Consider the following 14,552-nt stretch of genomic DNA (forward strand, 5'->3'; position numbering starts at 1 on the left):
GCACCACAGTTTGGCCAATGGGAATTGGTTTTTAGAACCCATAGTGTAAGAGGGCCAATGGTTTGGCCGGAGAAAGACCCCGGGTAGTGTAAAGTTGTTAAAGTCACTTAGGAAATAGTTAGGATTGATGAACCTGTCGCACCATACGCAGCCACTTGCCTGTGGTGATGATGAGGACTCCACACCTGTGTTTTCTTTGTTTTGTTGCAGGAAATGAGATTGCTGTGGATTTGTGAGACGCATCACGACGTGGATGAGACATTGGGGTGATTCCATCTCTCCCTCCTTAGGAGGGACTGATGATGAATTGGTGATGGCAAATTATGATGTTGAGTTGGAGATGGCAAATTTTGATGAAAGTTGAAAATGGCAAATTTGATTGGTTAGGAGGGAGAGAAGACGAATTTGGTTTATGGGAGGAACGGGGAAGACAGTAGGGATGTTTGTTGATTTGTAAAGTAGATGTTTATGGGTAGTGTTGTGTTTTGTGGATACAGTAAGGGGTAAGGGAGGGGCCATGTAGGTTACCTGGTGGGGGGGGGGGGGGCGTACGATAGGAACGTACCTGTCTCACCTGGTTCCCATGTGCCCCCAGTGTGCATCATCTTGTATTGCGTGCACTTTTGCGCCCTTACCACCTTACTCACTTGTCTGCTTCTTTGTCTCCCACCTCCGAGGATCTGGCTTTGGGGTACAGAGAGAGAGGAGAGAGAGGTGCTTGCTCCGCAGTTGTGGGCCTGCACTTTCGCTGCTTGCTGCTTGGATCGATACACCATATGGACCGCAATGTTTGTGGCCACCCACAATGGACCGCAGTTCTTTTGCGGCCAAGCACCACCCATGGATGGACCTATGGGTCAACGTGGCACCGATGCCATACAAGGTGAACCACTAACAGTTGGCCCCCTGACGGCCACAATATAGAAATGGACGCGGTTGGCGCCTTTCTTTATTTTTTTGAGAGAAGTAAGAAGGCCAAGTGCACCACATGAAGGCAAGACCAGCAGCAGCCACACAATGATTCATAAACACTTTATTGGTGCACCGGATGGTGCTCACTGTGTGATGGGGTGGTGCTTGATGCTTGGAAAGGGTGCTCTGCACATTATTAAAGGCCGTAGGCCACAGAGCACTCGTGGGTTGGTGTATCGAAGCTGGCATGCGTGCTCTCTCTGTGCATAACATCTGCATGTGTTCCTCCAAAAACAGGTCCTGGATCGTAGTGTAAATATCAGCGTAGTCTTGTAAATAATGCTCCCTACCGGCTGTATGTTTAGTTTGAGGATTCTTTCCGGATTCGGTTATCCTGTGGGTGTGTTTCTGTGAGGAGAAGGGTGCAACGTCGCAGGGGGACATATTTACTCATTTGTGAATATCTGTAAAACTGTCGCACTCAGGGTAGAGTTAATAGTAGAGGGAACTACATTGCGTGCCACACTAAAGTAGGTAAAAATTTATCGGGTCGGGACGCCCCGAGGGTAGAGAAGGGTGCAATGTTGCGAATATGGAATTTGGCCTCCATATCCGCTTTTCCCCTATTTCCCCAATACTCCCCAACTATCCCCAATCCCCCATTCCCTAGTCCCATTGTCTGTAAACAACACTCTGTAGGACCGACCTTCCCCTTTTTCCCCCATTAAATGTCGTGCCCAGGTCCACCGCACCACACGTAGACAACTTTCGGACATCTTGCTAGTTATTCTTAGTCTATGTCAGTTAAGGACTCGTTTCCATTAATTATGACTCTTCGTTGCACCAGAATGTGATTATATGGCACCAGTAGTGAGTTTAGGACCTTTTCCATACCTCCTCCCATCTTCTTCCCCAAACAACAACAATAACAACAATTACAACAACAATTACAACAACAACGACGCTCCGGACCATGCGCTCCACGGGGTTACCACGAAGGGGCTCCTTGTCAGCTCCTCGTCAAGGGCGGAGCCGGTAACCCCCCCGCACGCACCCAATGAGAAGCGACGTGCCGCTTCCATCTGGGGCGGAGCTAACGAGCCGAGGGCGTGTCACTCCCCGCCGGATATACGCGGCCACGTAGCGGACGTGACGTCAGATGCGCCCCCAGCTTGAGACGACAAGACGCCACCTCGAGCGCGGTGCGACCTCCCCGCATCTCTAGACCGGACCGGGTCGATCCTGCCCTGAGCCCAGGTGCACCTGGAGCCATCGAGACCCGCCTCTCCTTGCCATCAATCCCCGTGTGAGTCAGCTTTGTCCCGTTTATCTGTCGTCTGTTGGGAATAATATAAGATTGTGTTTAAGTGCCCACCTTACTATGCTGTACCTCTCGTCCTTGTAATCTAACCTTCCGCCTTAATATAACCTCCTCCGGAGGTCTTGAGAACTGAACCCTTGGTGTCGTGTCATTTGAATTCCAGCTGTGTGTCCTTTTCCTTTATTGACCTAGCATAGCGCGACTAGTCAACGTTCGAGTATAATCGGGTAACTTGTGCAGACGTGGTCATACCAAAACCGCTCGGTAAAATAACATCTAAGCCACGTCTGTAACAATATATATATATATATATATATATATATATATATATATATATATATATATATGGGAGTGTACGCTGGATCAGCACGTCGCTGCGTCCTTGGACGACTCCTCAGCACCATCCCGACACACACCAATGTGTGTGCTACGGAATGAGGTGTTTTTACCTGCCGGAGCGCAAGTCCTGCCACCAACCTCCTTGAGAGTGGACCTCGTACCCTGGTACTCATTTCGCCAATCTCAGAAGGATGACAGGCTGAGTCATCCCCACCTGTTATTAATTCAACAGCTGAACGAAATTTGAACTCATGATCTTAGGATCCCAAGCCCACCGCCCGAACAAATTCTTATTACATTGTCATTATTTTCTATTTCCTTATCATTGTCATTATTTCCTAAAATCATTATTTCCTAAACACTCAATTATTATATTGGGTTTATATGATGTAACAATGCCAAACTTGGAGAACGGTCTTCTCACTTTCTCAAATCGCCCAGCAACAACACACGGAATGGTCACATTGTCGGGTTACCGGAAGCATTACACAATCCCCTTGCACCGGCCGATGACGTAACCGGCGGGCGGTCACTTGCCCGGGCTCGTCCGGACTTGCCCGGACTTGCCTTGCCCGGCGGACACATGGTTTGCATACCACGCCCCGTTGAGAGGCGTGGCTTACCGATTTGCATACCACGCCCCGCCTGAGAGGCGTGGCTTTTGTGTGGTGAACTTTGGTTAAAAATTGCCGCCCGTTCTATCGGGCTTTTCAGTGCTTTTGAGTTGAGCTAGAAATAAATAGCTCAGTGAAACTTCGTTCCTGGTGTCGTCCATTTTGTCCGGCTTTATCGTGAGAGCATAGCTCCACAACATGTTGTGGCGGGCACAATGGTCAATAAATTCCGCGCACCAGTGGGTGGCGCGAGCGTCCGGGCGTGGAACTGAGATACATGCCCCGCCTTTCGGCCGTTCGGCCATGCCCGGGGGCAAGGCGTGGCCTCGGGACATATATGCGGGCTCTAAGGTCGAGCCCGCCCAGTGCTGATGTGCGAGCTTGTAATAAAGTGCTTTCGTTTGCATCCACGCATTGTGGCCTACCTTTCTGGCAATCAAGTCGTGTGTGCACAGCACCACACTGGTGACCCCGACTGGTTCAGCCGTCGCTGACCCCCGAACGCGCCATGGCTACCAACGCCGTCGCCATCAAACTCCCGGAGTTCTGGGAAGCGCAAGCCGACGTTTGGTTTGTGCAGGCCAAAGCTCAATTCCAACTCCAGGGCATCACGGCGGACGAGACCAGGTACTACCACGTGGTCGCCGCCCTCGGGCCCGGCACTGCCGCCCATGTCGTGTCCATCCTTCGGCGCCCGCCGGGTGACCACAAGTACGAGGCACTCAAACGTCTCCTCCTCACCACGTTCAGGCTCACGGAGGTCGAACGCGCCGACCACCTCCTGGACCTTCCCGCCCTCGGCGATGCACGACTGTCCGTTCGGATGGATTTTATGCTGTCCCTTCTCAGAGACCAGCGCCCGGATTTCCTCTTCCGAGCACTTTTCATCTGCCAGCTACCTGTACAGGTGCGCCTCGCGCTGGCCGGTTCCAAAATAACGGAACCCCGCGCCCTGGCCGGAGAGGCCGACAAATTTTTTGCGGCCTGCAACACGCGGTCGATGTACGGTGCTGCCGTAGTGGATCCCGGTGCAGAGGCTCCAGCACCCCCTGCTTCCCTCGTGGCCGCTGCTACGCCCTGCCCACTACCGCCGCCGCCACCACCACCGCCGCCGGCACAGCCGACGTGGCCGCCGCCGCCGCAAACCTGGTGCTACTACCATGCCAGGTTCGGCCGCAAGGCTAGAACGTGCCGCCCGCCGTGTTCTTTTGATGGGTCGGGAAACGACCGGACCAGTGCTCACTTGCGGCCATGAGCGTCGGCCATTCCGGCAGCCTCCTGTTCATCACGGACACCTCGTCTGGTCATCATTTTCTGTGCGACACGGGAGCGCAGGTAAGCGTCCTCCCTGCCTCCGTGTCCGACAAGCAAGCCGCGGGCCGGGGCCCCGCTTTGATTGCCGCCAACGGAACACCCATCCGCACATTCGGGAAGCGTTGCCTCTCACTGCGGTTTGGAGGGCAGCGTTTCCAATGGTCGTTCATCACCGCCAGCGTGCTAATGGCCCTGCTCGGTGCGGACTTCCTTTGTGCGCATGGGCTGTTGGTGGACGTTAAGCGTCGACATCTCATCCAGGCCGAAACCTTCAGCTCGCTCGCTTGTTCGCTGAGCGGCTCATTGAGCGGCTTTCCAAGCGGCTTGCTAAGTGGTTCCATCCCGGCGAGATTAGATTGTACGCTTCCGGCAGCGGATGAGTTTACCCGCCTCCTCGCCAGTTTCCCGGCACTCACGCGGCCCACCTTTTCAGCGGTGGCCGTCAAACACGGGGTGGAGCACCATATCCCCACCGTCGGCCCACCGGCCGACGCCCCACGAAGCTCGCCGTGGCGAAAGCGGAGTTCGCCACGCTGGAACGGCTGGGCATCGTACGGCGCTCCAACAGCGCGTGGGCCTCTCTTCTGCACATTGTGCCAAAGCCCGGCAGCGGATGGCGGCCGTGCGGTGACTACCGCTGGCTCAACGATGCCACCACCCCCGACCGCTACCTGGTCTCGCATATTCAAGACTTTTCTGCCCGGTTGGCAAACACGACCGTTTTGTCCAAGGTGGACCTCATCCGGGGCTACCACCAGGTCCCCGTACAACCGGATGATGTCCCAAAGACGGCCGTCATCACCCCTTTCGGCATCGTTGAGTTCCTGCGGATGCCTTTTGGGTTGAAGAATGCGGCCCAGGCGTTCCGGCGGCTCATGGACAGCGTCTTGCGCGACTTACCTTTCATCTACGTCTACTTGGACGACATCCTAGTCGCGAGCGCGTCCCAGGAGGAGCACCTGCTCCACCTCCGCACGCTCTTCGAACGCCTGGGCCAGCATGGCCTGATCATCAACCCCGCAAAGTGCCGTTTCGGCGTCACCGCCATTGACTTCTTGGGGGCACCGTATCACCGGGCACGGGGCCATCCCTTTACCGGCCAAGGTGGAGGCCGTCAGGAGTTTCCCGCACCCCCGCACGATCAAGGGGCTCCAGGAATTCCTGGGCATGGTCAATTTTTACCACCGCTTCGTGCCCCGCGTCGCCCAGCTCCTGCGACATATATGCGGGCTCTAAGGTCGAGCCCGCCCAGTGCTGATGTGCGAGCTTGTAATAAAGTGCTTTCGTTTGTATCCACGCGTTGTGGCCTACCTTTCTGGCAATCAAGTCGTGTGTGCACAGCACCACACTGGTGACCCCGACTGGTTCAGCCGTCGCTGACCCCCGAACGCGCCATGGCTACCAACGCCGTCGCCATCAAACTCCCGGAGTTCTGGGAAGCGCAAGCCGACGTTTGGTTTGTGCAGGCCAAAGCTCAATTCCAACTCCAGGGCATCACGGCGGACGAGACCAGGTACTACCACGTGGTCGCCGCCCTCGGGCCCGGCACTGCCGCCCATGTCGTGTCCATCCTTCGGCGCCCGCCGGGCGACCACAAGTACGAGGCACTCAAACGTCTCCTCCTCACCACGTTCAGGCTCACGGAGGTCGAACGCGCCGACCACCTCCTGGACCTTCCCGCCCTCGGCGATGCACGACTGTCCGTTCGGATGGATTTTATGCTGTCCCTTCTCAGAGACCAGCGCCCGGATTTCCTCTTCCGAGCACTTTTCATCTGCCAGCTACCTGTACAGGTGCGCCTCGCGCTGGCCGGTTCCAAAATAACGGAACCCCGCGCCCTGGCCGGAGAGGCCGACAAATTTTTTGCGGCCTGCAACACGCGGTCGATGTACGGTGCTGCCGTAGTGGATCCCGGTGCAGAGGCTCCAGCACCCCCTGCTTCCCTCGTGGCCGCTGCTACGCCCTGCCCACTACCGCCGCCGCCACCACCACCGCCGCCGGCACAGCCGACGTGGCCGCCGCCGCCGCAAACCTGGTGCTACTACCATGCCAGGTTCGGCCGCAAGGCTAGAACGTGCCGCCCGCCGTGTTCTTTTGATGGGTCGGGAAACGACCGGACCAGTGCTCACTTGCGGCCATGAGCGTCGGCCATTCCGGCAGCCTCCTGTTCATCACGGACACCTCGTCTGGTCATCATTTTCTGTGCGACACGGGAGCGCAGGTAAGCGTCCTCCCTGCCTCCGTGTCCGACAAGCAAGCCGCGGGCCGGGGCCCCGCTTTGATTGCCGCCAACGGAACAACCATCCGCACATTCGGGAAGCGTTGCCTCTCACTGCGGTTTGGAGGGCAGCATTTCCAATGGTCGTTCATCACCGCCAGCGTGCTAATGGCCCTGCTCGGTGCGGACTTCCTTTGTGCGCATGGGCTGTTGGTGGACGTTAAGCGTCGACATCTCATCCAGGCCGAAACCTTCAGCTCGCTCGCTTGTTCGCTGAGCGGCTCATTGAGCGGCTTTCCAAGCGGCTTGCTAAGTGGTTCCATCCCGGCGAGATTAGATTGTACGCTTCCGGCAGCGGATGAGTTTACCCGCCTCCTCGCCAGTTTCCCGGCACTCACGCGGCCCACCTTTTCAGCGGTGGCCGTCAAACACGGGGTGGAGCACCATATCCCCACCGTCGGCCCACCGGCCGACGCCCCACGAAGCTCGCCGTGGCGAAAGCGGAGTTCGCCACGCTGGAACGGCTGGGCATCGTACGGCGCTCCAACAGCGCGTGGGCCTCTCTTCTGCACATTGTGCCAAAGCCCGGCAGCGGATGGCGGCCGTGCGGTGACTACCGCTGGCTCAACGATGCCACCACCCCCGACCGCTACCTGGTCCCGCATATTCAAGACTTTTCTGCCCGGTTGGCAAACACGACCGTTTTGTCCAAGGTGGACCTCATCCGGGGCTACCACCAGGTCCCCGTACAACCGGATGATGTCCCAAAGACGGCCGTCATCACCCCTTTCGGCATCGTTGAGTTCCTGCGGATGCCTTTTGGGTTGAAGAATGCGGCCCAGGCATTCCAGCGGCTCATGGACAGCGTCTTGCGCGACTTACCTTTCATCTACGTCTACTTGGACGACATCCTAGTCGCGAGCGCGTCCCAGGAGGAGCACCTGCTCCACCTCCGCACGCTCTTCGAACGCCTGGGCCAGCATGGCCTGATCATCAACCCCGCAAAGTGCCGTTTCGGCGTCACCGCCATTGACTTCTTGGGGGCACCGTATCACCGGGCACGGGGCCATCCCTTTACCGGCCAAGGTGGAGGCCGTCAGGAGTTTCCCGCACCCCCGCACGATCAAGGGGCTCCAGGAATTCCTGGGCATGGTCAATTTTTACCACCGCTTCGTGCCCCGCGTCGCCCAGCTCCTGCGACATATATGCGGGCTCTAAGGTCGAGCCCGCCCAGTGCTGATGTGCGAGCTTGTAATAAAGTGCTTTCGTTTGTATCCACGCGTTGTGGCCTACCTTTCTGGCAATCGAGTCGTGTGTGCACAGCACCACAATGTCACATTTTCTTGAGCTGTGTCCTGTTGTTCTTTACAAGACGTCAGGTGACAAAAGACTTCTTCACCAGATGTCTGGTGCAAGAACAAGAAGTAGCAAGAACAACATATCACGTGTGGTGATCTTAACACCCGAAACGAAATATCTTCTTCTTGATGCATAAACACAACGTAAAAAGTTCATGATGACGGTTGTTTTCTTTCACAATGTCGCGGGATTCCAGGAAGTACTCTGACAAACACCTCTATAATGACGTGGGTGTTTGGTCCTTGTTGAGTTGTTCAAGAGAAAATAGTGAGAACTATTAGCAAGGGCCTGAATAACATCCACGGGAAAAGCCCTGTTTGAGAGAATGCCATATAATTATTTGGGCGGTGTCCAGACAACAAATCGCTGCCTCGACCATTGAGGCCGATCTTCACAAGGTCCACGATGGTTATCGGATCAAAATCCATTTAACTCTGGTCATTTTACAGAGAAGCGGAAACTTATAGGGAGGGCATGACGATTGTGAATGGGACAGCTCTGAAGATGTCATTCACTTCACATCGCAGTAAGAACCAAGATGGCGGCTGTATGATTTCCAGGTTGAAATTGTGGGTGGAGTCAGGCCACACTCAGGTCCTACTAATGGGTGGAGCGGAATGTTACACACAGACAGACGATCAAGCGTATTATTACGTGGAAGATAAAGATGCCCTGCCAACAAACTTCAGGGTAGGAGGAGTCCATTAGGCCCATCAAGACTGTGCTGTGGTTGCTTTACCTTTTCAAGCTCTGAGCATCAAGCAAAGAAGTCACCATTTGGAAGTCTTTCATGGTACTCCAACGTTGTTTGAGCCAACTACCTTTCTGACATGATCTGAATTTCGTCACTCCAACGATTACACCACCGAGTGTGGTTAAAAAAAGGCACTGCTGGGATTTGAACCCAGGATCATCCTGTTTACTGGACAGGCACTTTAACCAACTAAGCCACGATGCCACATACACATTAGCCTTAATGTTTCAACTCCTCAAAGGAGACATTATTCCTGATCGCTGTCTTAAATTGTGACTATTTCTTCAAGCAATGGTACCCTCCCTACGTGCGGGGCTCCAATTGGGAAGCCCAAATGAAAAGGCAAAATATCAGAAATTGAAGGTTTATTTATTTTAAACGATTCATATAAACATCCGTTGAATCATATCACACGCAAATCATCAAAATCTAAACAGTATCTTTAGAAATTCAATAAAAGCCACATCACTCTTCATTTCGGTAAATATTATTCCATTGTGGTGGACACGATGGCTCGCTGGCGCGATGACATCATTCCACGCCCCAAGAGGGTGTCGGCCACGCCCGAGGGGTAGGCGTGGCCTCGGGATATACACGGGGCTCACAGCCCCGAGCACTGCAGTGCTATAGTTTGATCCTTCGAATAAAGACGCTTTTGGTTACGTACGTTGTTGCTTCCTTTAATGGCAAGACAAGTCGTGCGCATAGCACCGCACTACATTGGTGACCTCCGACTAGTTCAGCCGACGCTCACATACAGAATGCGCCATGACAAGCAGCAACGCGGTAGCGGTGAAACTCCCTGAGTTTTGGGAGGCTCAGGCTGAGATATGGTTCATGCAGGCCGAAGCCCAGTTCAGGCTTCGAGGCATAACGGCGGACGAGACGCGCTATTTCCACGTCATCGCCGCCCTCGGGCCCGGCACAGCCGCCCGAGTCATGTCCGTCCTGCGGAACCCACCGGCCGACCACAGGTACGAGGCGCTCAAGCGTCGCCTCAACGCCACGTTCGGCCTCACAGAGGACGAATGGGCCGACCGTCTCCTGGACCTTCCCGAACTCGGCGACACGTGACCATCGGTCCAAATGGACCACATGCTGTCGCTACTGGTGGACAAAGCACCGGATTTTTTTTATTCCGGGCGCTCTTTCTATGCCAGCTACTGGCCCAGGTATGCCTCGCGTTGGCCGGTTCCAACATAAAGGAACCTCGCGTACTGGCCGTCGAGGCCGACAAGTTTTTCGCGGCTTGTGAGACGCGGGCGAGCTTCGGTGCGGCCGTCGCGGATCTCGAGGCTGATGCTGATGCACCACACCTCGTGGATCCCGAGGCTGATGCACACCTCGTGGCCGCCGCCACGCCCCGCCCACCACCATCGCGAAAGCCGCGGCCTCCACCACACCCGCCGCAAGCCTGGTGCCATTTCCACGCCAGGTTCGGCCACAAGGCAAAGAAGTGTTGCCCGCCGTGCTCATTCGGCAAGTCGGGAAACGCCCGGGCCGACGCTCGATAGCGGCTTTGAGCGTCGGCTTTTCCGGCAGCCTTCTTTTTATAATGGACACCTTGTCTGGGCGCCGCTTCCTATGCAACACAGGTGCACAGGTGAGCGTTATCCCTGCCTCTACGTCTGACAAGCGAACCGCGGGCCTGGGCCCCGCGTTGCTTGCAGCCAACGGAACACCCATACGCACGTTCGGGAAGCGCTGCCTCTCCCTGCGGTTCGGAGTGCAATGCTTCAAGTGGTCATTCGTAACGGCCGGAGTGCCCATGGCATTGCTCGGTGCGGACTTCCTCTGTGCAAACGGGGTTGTTGGTAGACGTGAAGAACAGACGCCTCGTCCAGGCCGAAACGTTCAGCTCGCTTGCTTGCGCGCTGAGCAGCTCGATGAGCGGCTCACTGAGCGGCTCACCGAGCGGCTCGCCAAGCGGCTTGCTGAGCGGTTCGGTCCCGGCGAGGTTGGTTTGTACGCTTCCGGCAGCGGACGAGTTCACCCGCCTCCTCGCCAGTTTCCCGGCCCTCACGCGGCCCACCTTCTCGGCGGTGGCCATGAAGCACGGTGTGGAACATCACATACCCACCGTCGGGCCACCGGTCTACGCCCGGGCCCGCCGCCTCGAACCGACGAAGCTCACGGTGGCGAGAGCGGAGTTCGCTACGCTGGAGCGGCTGGGCATCGTACGGTGCTCCAAGAGCGCTTGGGCGTCGCCGCTACACATCGTGCCGAAGCCTGGCGGGGGATGGCGGCCGTGCGGGGACTACCGCCACCTCAACGATGCCACCACCTCCGAACGTTACCCGGTCCCCCACATCCAAGACTTTTCCGCCCGGTTGGCGAAAATGTCCTGCTTCTCTTAGGTGGACCTCATACGCGGATACCACCAGGTCCCCGTCAGGCCGGAGGACATCCCGAAGACGGCCGTCATTACGCCATTCGGCCTCTTTGAGTTCCTTCGGATGCCCTTCGGTTTGAAGAATGCGGCTCAGGCGTTCCAACGTCTGATGGACAGCATCTTGCGCGACCTGGATTTCATCTATGTCTACATGGACGACATCTTCGTCGCAAGCGCGTCCCGTGAAGTGCACCTCTGCCATCTCCGCGCGCTCTTCGAATGCCTGGGTCAGCATGGCCTGATCGTGAACCCCGCCAAGTGCCGGTTCGGCGTCGCCGAGATCGACTTTTTGGGGCACCACATCACCAGGCACGGGGCCATCCCCTGACCAGCAAAGGTGGAGGCGGTCAAGGGGTTTCCAGCCCCCGCACGATCAGGGGGCTCCAGGAGTTCCTGGGCATGGTGAACATTTACCATCGGTTCCTGCCCCGCGTCGCCCAGCTCTTGCGCCCCCTGCACGAGGCCCTCCGGGGGAAGCCCGGCAAAGGTGACGTCGTTTGGACTGAGCAGATGGACGCGGCGTTCGTGGGCGCGAAGCTCGCCTTGGTTAACGCCACCATGCTCGCGCACCCGGCGCCCGATGCACCGATCGCCCTCACCACCGACGCGTCGGACTACGCGGTGGGCGTGGTGCACGAGCAATGGGTGCATGGAGCTTGGCAACCGCTGGCGTTTTTCAGCCGGCAGCTTTGCCCGCACGAACACCGGTACAGTACCTTCGACCGCGAGTTGCTCGGGCTTCACCTGGCAGTCAGGCACTTTCGCCATCTGCTCGAGGGCCGTTCGTTCACGGCCTTCGTCGACCACAAGCCCCTGGTTTTCGCGATGGCCAAGGTCGCCGAGCTGTGGTCGGCACGGCAGCAGCGTCACCTCTTGGCCGTGTCCGAGTACACAACGGGCATCTGGCACGTCGCGGGGAAGGAAACCCGGTGGCGGATTGCCTTTCCCGGTCCGTCGCCCACGCGGTCCACCTCGGCATCGACTATGCCCGGATGGCGGCGGACCAGACCACCGACCCCGACGTCCAGGCCTTGCGGACCGCCGTCATGGGCCTCTGCGTCACTGAGGTGCCGTTCGACGGTGCGGGCACGGCCCTCTTGTGCGATGTCTCCCTCGGGCGGCCTCGCCCCATCGTGCCCGCGGGCTGGCAGCGCCGGGTTTTTGACGCCATCCACGGCCTGTCCCACCCGGGCACGAAGGCCTCCCAGAGGCTGGTCGCCGACAAGTTCGTCTGGCATGGCCTCCGGAAGGTTGTCCGCGATTGGACCAGGACGTGCCTAGCGTGCCAGCGCGAGAAGGTGCACCGCCACACCTGGGCCCCGTTGGCCCCGTTTACGGTGCCCGAACATCGGTTTGACCACGTTCACGTGGACTTGGTGGGACCTCTGCCCCCCTTGCGGGGTTTCACCCACGTCCTCACCATGGTGGACCGCACCACCTGGTGGCCGGAGGCCGTGCCTTTGGCGGCGACGACGGCAGCGGACGTCGCGCAGGCGTTCATCGCCACCTGGGTTGCCCGGTTCGGCGCCCCCTCGGACATCTCGTCCGACCGTGGCCCCCAGTTCACCTCAGAGCTCTGGGGGGCAGTCGCGCAGGGGCTCGGTGTCCAGCTGCACCGTACCACGGCCTATCACCCCCAGGCCAACGGCCTGTGCGAGCGTTTCCACCGCTCCTTAAAGGCCGCGCTCCGGGCCACCCTCCGCGACGGCGGCTGGGTCGACAGGCTCCCCAGGGTCCTGCTGGGCCTCCGGACGGCGCCCAAGGACGACCTGCGTGCATCCGCGGCGGAGTTGGTCTTCGGACAACCACTGCGGGTGCCGGGCGAGTTCCTCCCCGACCCCACGGCACCTTGGTCCGCGGCGCAGGAGCGCTCCGCGCTGCAGGAGACGGCCCGGAGGTTCACCCCGGTGCTGACGGCGCACCACCGGCACCCGCCTACCCACGTCGCCCCGGAGCTTCGCACCGCGGAGTACGTCTTCGTCCGGCACGACGCCCACCGGACACCACTGCGGCCCCCGTACGATGGGCCTTTCCGCGTGCTGGAGGCCGGGGTGAAACATTTCACCTTGAACATCGGTGGTACTCCCGACCGCGTCTCGGTGGATCGCCCCAAACCGGCCCACCTCGACGCGGACCACCCACCGCCGGTGGCTCGGCTCCCGCTTCGGGGCCGCCCCCCTGCGGGCGGACCCCCGGCACCGCCCAGGCCCGCCGGCACGCCGCCCCCCGGTCCTGCACCCATCCCCGGTGCAGCCGGAGGCATCCCAGCTGGCATCCCTGCACCCCGGACGCCGCCGGTCGCCAGAGGGCGCTTCGGCTGGGTCATCCGTTTGCCCCGCAAACTGGCCCTCCAGGTGCGCGGGAATTCTGGGGGGGCGCGTGTGGCGGACACGAAAGCTCACTGGCGTGAAGGCATCATTCCACGTACCAAGTGGGCGGCGGCCACGCCCAAGGGGTAGGCGTGGCCGCGGGATATACACAGGGTGCGCAGCCCGGAGCTTGCCAGTGCTACAGTTGAGCTCGTTTAATAAAGACTCTTAAACTCACCGCGTTGTCCGCTTCCTTCTTGTTGTGCAAGCAAGCGCACGTAGCACAGCGCTTCACGAACTTGTTTTTGGTCGAGTTAAAATGGCGGGCGAACGTTTCCGCATTGATACGTACGAATCGCTAACTCGTAAACACGGGCTAGTTTGTGTTCCTCCGAACGAGGTGGAAATTAACGATGTGCTTTCCGCCATTGGACACATCGTTGGTGCACACAGTATTCACGCTGCCTCTCGTCTGAATAAGAAATTCGTCGTATTTTTGTCCGAGGAGCACATGGTAGCGAGTGTAGTTGAACAAGGCTTGTTCATTGAACCGAACACGTTCCTCTCTGTGTTCGCTTTACAAGCCCCTACGGTAAAGATTAACATCAGTAATATCCCGCCATTTATTAGAAATGAGGATTTACGTGAACAATTAAGCAAGTTCGGTAAGGTCGTATCGAGGATTTCGATGGTGCCGATGCGAAATGTTTGCGATCGATTCAAACGTGTCATGTCCTTTAAGAGAGTGGTGTACATGATACTGCCTGCACATGTAAAAACGCTCAATGTCGTGTTGAGTGTGAAAATCAACGGCTTTGAATACAAAATGTATGCCTCCTCGGAGGCTATGACGTGTTTCGAGTGTGGGGCTTACGGGAATGTGAGGAGTACCTGCCCCAATCCGGTACACCGCAGGAAAGCGGAGGATTGGTGAGGAGCGACTCCTCTTCACCGCACACTGAAGGGGAGGAGGTGGATCGAGCGGTTAATCCACCCACCGCACCGACTGTGGTGAGCAAA

The 14,552-nt window shown here is 57.8% G+C and overlaps 1 protein-coding gene and 1 non-coding gene across 2 annotated transcripts in view; one reads left to right on the forward strand and one right to left on the reverse strand.

Moving 5' to 3' along the window:
- LOC137412267 (USP6 N-terminal-like protein) overlaps positions 1-14,552 on the forward strand; it is a 1,021,586-nt gene that overhangs the window by 446,336 nt on the left and 560,698 nt on the right. The gene's annotated exons all lie outside the window — the stretch shown is intronic.
- Positions 8,961-9,035, reverse strand: TRNAT-AGU (transfer RNA threonine (anticodon AGU)). The gene has a single exon. It is a non-coding gene; the product is annotated as a tRNA-Thr (tRNA).

The sequence above is a fragment of the Myxine glutinosa genome, chromosome 1 (assembly GCF_964187855.1).
Source record: "Myxine glutinosa chromosome 1, kmMyxGlut1.1, whole genome shotgun sequence".
Taxonomy (NCBI): domain Eukaryota; kingdom Metazoa; phylum Chordata; class Myxini; order Myxiniformes; family Myxinidae; genus Myxine; species Myxine glutinosa.